We start from the raw sequence: 4,615 nt of genomic DNA, 5'->3' as shown, positions 1-4,615 counted from the left end.
AACTCTTCCATTGGAGTCCCCTGTGCTCAGTCCTGAGCATCCGAATCTGTATTGGTCTGATTCTGGCATAGTCTCTCAGGGAACAGCTATACCTGGCTCCTGTCAGCAAGTGCTTCTTGGCATCAGCAATAGTGTTTGAGTTTGGTGTCTGCAGATGGGATGGATCCCTAGGTGGGACAGTCTCTGAATGGCCTTTCTTTCAGTCTCTTTTTAACTCTTTGTTTAGGGAATAGTTTTCTTTCTTTCTTTCTTTCTTTCTTTCTTTCTTTCTTTCTTTCTTTCCTTCTTTCTTTTTTTTTTTTTTTTTTTGGTAGAACTTAGCATTTTATTTAGATCTTCATTAAACTGTTGGAATTGAGAACCAGACATACGTAATAAACCTCCAAAAAATAGATCCTGAAAGGCACTTTCTTGCTTAGGGCAAGCAGTCATGGAATAAGCATGTAAACAAGCTGGCTTCTCTGTACCACACCAGCCACGTCAGCTTTCTCCATGGCCAGCTGCACCAGCTCTGCCCTCCCTTCTGTTAACACCAGCCGGACCCCCTGTAGGTCTAACCCAAGGTTTTTCTGTAGGACACCTTGGCCTACCTGGGAATGCTGGAAACATGTTAAAGGAATTCATGGTGTTGAAGAAAAAAAAAATCTTTTAAAAGCTGCCATCTGAGGTGATGGCTTCTCTGTACTTATGCCATACCCCAGAATACAATAAATAAGCAATTAGAAAATGTTCAAGTATGAAGGGATTTCCTCCTCCCCGCCAAAAGCACTGCTCTCTGAAGGAAGCTGGTTTCTCTGTAGCCACACCAGCTGTTCAGAAAGCTCATTGGAGCTGGTTTTGAAAACAAAAGAAAGTTAAAACCCTGGGAGGAGCTACTGTGCAGTGTGGAGTACTCTTTCTTATAAAGAAAAAGACGTTACCTGGTACCAAAGTGTGCAACCTACAGACCCTCAGGTACTGCCCTGTGACTTCTCCGTGTATCACAAGGGGGCCAAATGCCTGTTTTTCTAGACTAAAAGTTGGTGAGGTTTGGCTAGTGCTGAAACCATGCATAGGGTTGGTTTACTAAATAAAACCTTATTACTATTACGTACGTCCTCCAAAGACAGCTGAAAAGTGGAGAGATTTTGATTTGGTGCTGTTTGAGGTGGCAATTAATAGCATAAGCACCAGGGAGATGGTTTAATTGTAACTGCCTTCTTTTTTTTTTTTTCAAAGTCAGGCTAGAGCTCCAACTGAAACTTTCATTTCATGCAAGATTGATTGGATAGGAACACTCCCTGATAAAGAAATACATAATTAGAAATGAGTTACAGGGAGGATAAGGGCAGGGGCTTCACATTCAATAAATAGAGCTCAAGACATTACAGATTCATGCTGACAGGGCTGTGACATTGCTAGAGTCTATAGTCAAACTACAAGTACTTTATGTGCACAGTACAAGGATATTTTCAGCATCTGGTGGGAAGGTAATTGCAATTAGGACTTTGGAGGATTAGGTGATAGGGCACAAAGGTTCGATTTCAAAGCATTATTCACTACAGTGTTTGTTTCTAGGCAGTTACATGGGTCACCTATGCTCACTATATCCATTATAATGGTGAACAAAACACCTAGGGACAGAATAGCAAGCCCAATTTACAGTCCCCCACAAAAGCTAAAATTCATGTCATTGATTAGAGTGACTGCAACTGATCAGGAGCTGAAAGAGGACAGAAAGATTTAGGAAGAAGGCCCTTTCCCTCAGAGCTTGAAGGCTTCTCTGTAACCTACGCCAACAAGTCTGGGGGAAAAAGGCTAACACTTTCAATATTTAAGCTTTTTGGGCACTTCCCATGGGAAGCTGTCCCTACCAAAGTGGCCATAGGCTGCAGTCCTCTGATAAATTGGCTTCTTCAGATCCAGATCCCTGACAATGACCCCAGGGCGAAGATCAAAATTCTTCTTTACAATTTCTAATAGCTCTCTCTCACTCTTCTGAGAAGTGCCATAATGGAAAATGGAGATCGACAATGGATGAGAAACTCCAATAGCATAAGAGACCTGAACAAGAACCCTCCTGCACAAACCTCCTTTAACGAGGGATTTTGCCACCAAACGAGCAGCATAAGCAGCTGAACGGTCCACTTTGGTATAATCCTTTCCTGAAAAGGCCCCTNCTCCATGAGCTCCCCAACCGCCATAAGTATCCACAATGATTTTTCGGCCACTCAGGCCAGCATCACCCTGAGGCCCACCAATAACAAATCTGCCACTTGTCTGTAGGTGGTAAATTGTATCCTCATCAAGGTCTTTTGCAGGTATAACAGCCTTGATCACTTTCTCCTTCAGAGCATCCCTCATCTCATCAAGACAAACTTCTTCATCATGCTGAATAGATATAACAATCGTGTGGACTCTGATGGGAAGCACAGCACCCCGATCTTGCATATACTGCACAGTCACTTGAGTTTTAGAATCTGGGCGTAACCAAGGCAGTGTACCATTGCGTCGTAGTTCAGCCAGTTTGGCATTTAGCTTGTGTGCTAAGACAATGGTTAAAGGCATACACTCTTCAGTTTCATCAGTGTCATAACCAAACATCAAACCCTGGTCTCCTGCACCAATGTCTTCCTCATTCCCGTCAAGATGAACACCGTGGGCAGTATCTGGTGACTGTTGTTCCAAGGCAACCAACACTTTACAAGTCTTGTAGTCAAACCCTTTGGAAGAGTCATCATATCTAATGTGCTTTATGGCTTCACGAACCACTTTCTGGTAATCAATGGCAGCTCTGGATGTAATTTCCCCAGCAAGAAGGATCATTCCAGTTTTAGCAACAGTTTCACAAGCCACTTTAGCATTAGAGTCTTGTTGAAGGTGTGCATCAAGGACAGCATCACTGATTTAGTCACAAATCTTATCTGGGTGACCTTCCCCTACAGACTCTGAAGTAAAGAGGAACGTCCCCTCCTCGATGAACGCCTCATCGAGCTGCCTGTTCCTGGCGGGTGGTGGTGAGAGAGGGCGACTCTGAGGAGACAGAGCAGCGGTGAGGTGGAGGCCTGCGGAGAACACAGAGGGAGGATTGCTTCAGCTTTCAGCAGGCTGGAGATTCGGAGCGAACGGAGGGGAATAGTTTTCAATCCTGGATAAAAGCAGATGGATTTCAGAATTTAAGGACCCAAAGAAATGCAAAAGATAACTAATTTTAGAATTCAAAATTGAATTTTTTTAAGAGGCTTTGATAATAATAGCTGAATATAAAATAACTTTCCTATGTATTGTTCACAGTGGGGTCCTGGGAGACATCTTTTAACATTAAGGATGATAGATGTCCTGAAAATAAAAAATTTTTAAAAGAAAGAAAAAACAAACAAACAAACAAAACGGGCGGTGAGATGGCTCAGAGGGTAAGAGCACTGACTACTCTTCCGAGGGTCCTGAATTCAAATTTCAGAAACTACATGGTGGCTCACAACCACCTGTAATGAGATCTGACGCCCTCATCTGAAGACAGCTACAGTGTACTTATTTATAATAATAAATATATCTTTGGGCCAGAACAATCAGGGACTGAGTGGGGCCAACCAGAGTGAGCAAAGGTCCTAAATTCAATTCTCAACAACCAAATGAAGGCTCACAACTACCTGTATACATGTAACATACACTGTATGTTACAGTGTATACGTAAAATAAAATAATAAATCTTAAAAAAAAGAAAAATTTTAAAAAGTAAAAATAACTCAAGCTTCAGAGTGATGTTTAGAAATACTGAAGAATAGTCCAGGTTCCTTGTAGAAGTGGGTATCAACTTACCCCAGCACATCAAACTGCAGTAGAACCAGGCATCTCCCCTCCCACTGAGCATAGACAAGACAGCTCTATCAGCTGAAAGAGGCCCAAAGGAAGACAAAAAGGTTAGAGTTAGCCCTTGCCCCAGTTGCCAGAGGTCCCTCTTGAAGACCAACTGTCACACATTTTCAGAAGAGAGTTTCATCACACGCATGCTCTTTGGTTGGTAGTTCAGTCTCTGTGAGTCCCTATGGGCACAAGATAGATAATTCTGTAGATTTTCTCATGGTGTACTTGAACCCTTTAACTTGTCCAGTTCTTCCTCCCTGCCTTCTTTAAGAATATCTGGGCTCCTCTCAATGTTTGGTTCTGGGTCTCTGTATCTGTTTCTTTCAATCATGGGGTGAAACCTCCCAGAGGACAGCCATGCTCATTTCCTGTCTACAAGTACCGGAGAGCATCATTAATAGTTTCAGGGTAGATTCTCTCCCATGACATGTGTCCCAATCTGGACCAGCCATTGGCTGTACACTCCTTCAACTCCTGCTTCATCTTCATCCCTGCATGAAAGGATGGCAAAATGTGGGTTGAATGCCTTGTCATCTTGGCTGATCACTGGAGGTAGCCATTTAAGGTTCCACATCCCCCAGTGCCAGGATCCCAGATAGGGTCACCTTCACGGGTTTCAGGGAGTCTCCCCATGTCCCAGCTTGTCCAGGGATGCCCCACCCCCCACCAATCCCAGTTTTCTCTTCCAGTCCTCCCTTCTTCCACATCCTCCCCACATCTTTACATGCATTTCATTGTATTTCTTTCATAGTCTTCATCTTCTCTTACAAAT

At 43.2% G+C, this 4,615-nt stretch overlaps 1 pseudogene across 1 annotated transcript; it reads right to left on the bottom strand.

Annotated features, from left to right (window-relative positions):
* Positions 1 to 1,090: 1,090 nt before the first annotated feature.
* LOC110297982 lies at positions 1,091 to 4,174 on the bottom strand (annotated as a pseudogene). The gene is made up of 2 exons (XR_002378341.1): positions 4,069 to 4,174; positions 1,091 to 3,044 (listed from the first exon to the last, which is right to left on the bottom strand). The product of XR_002378341.1 is annotated as an S-adenosylmethionine synthase pseudogene (transcript).
* Between the last annotated feature and the right edge of the window lie 441 nt (positions 4,175 to 4,615).

This window comes from Mus caroli, chromosome 7, assembly GCF_900094665.2.
Source record: "Mus caroli chromosome 7, CAROLI_EIJ_v1.1, whole genome shotgun sequence".
Taxonomy (NCBI): Eukaryota; Metazoa; Chordata; class Mammalia; order Rodentia; family Muridae; genus Mus; species Mus caroli.
This window is presented reverse-complemented; position numbering and strand designations above follow the sequence as displayed.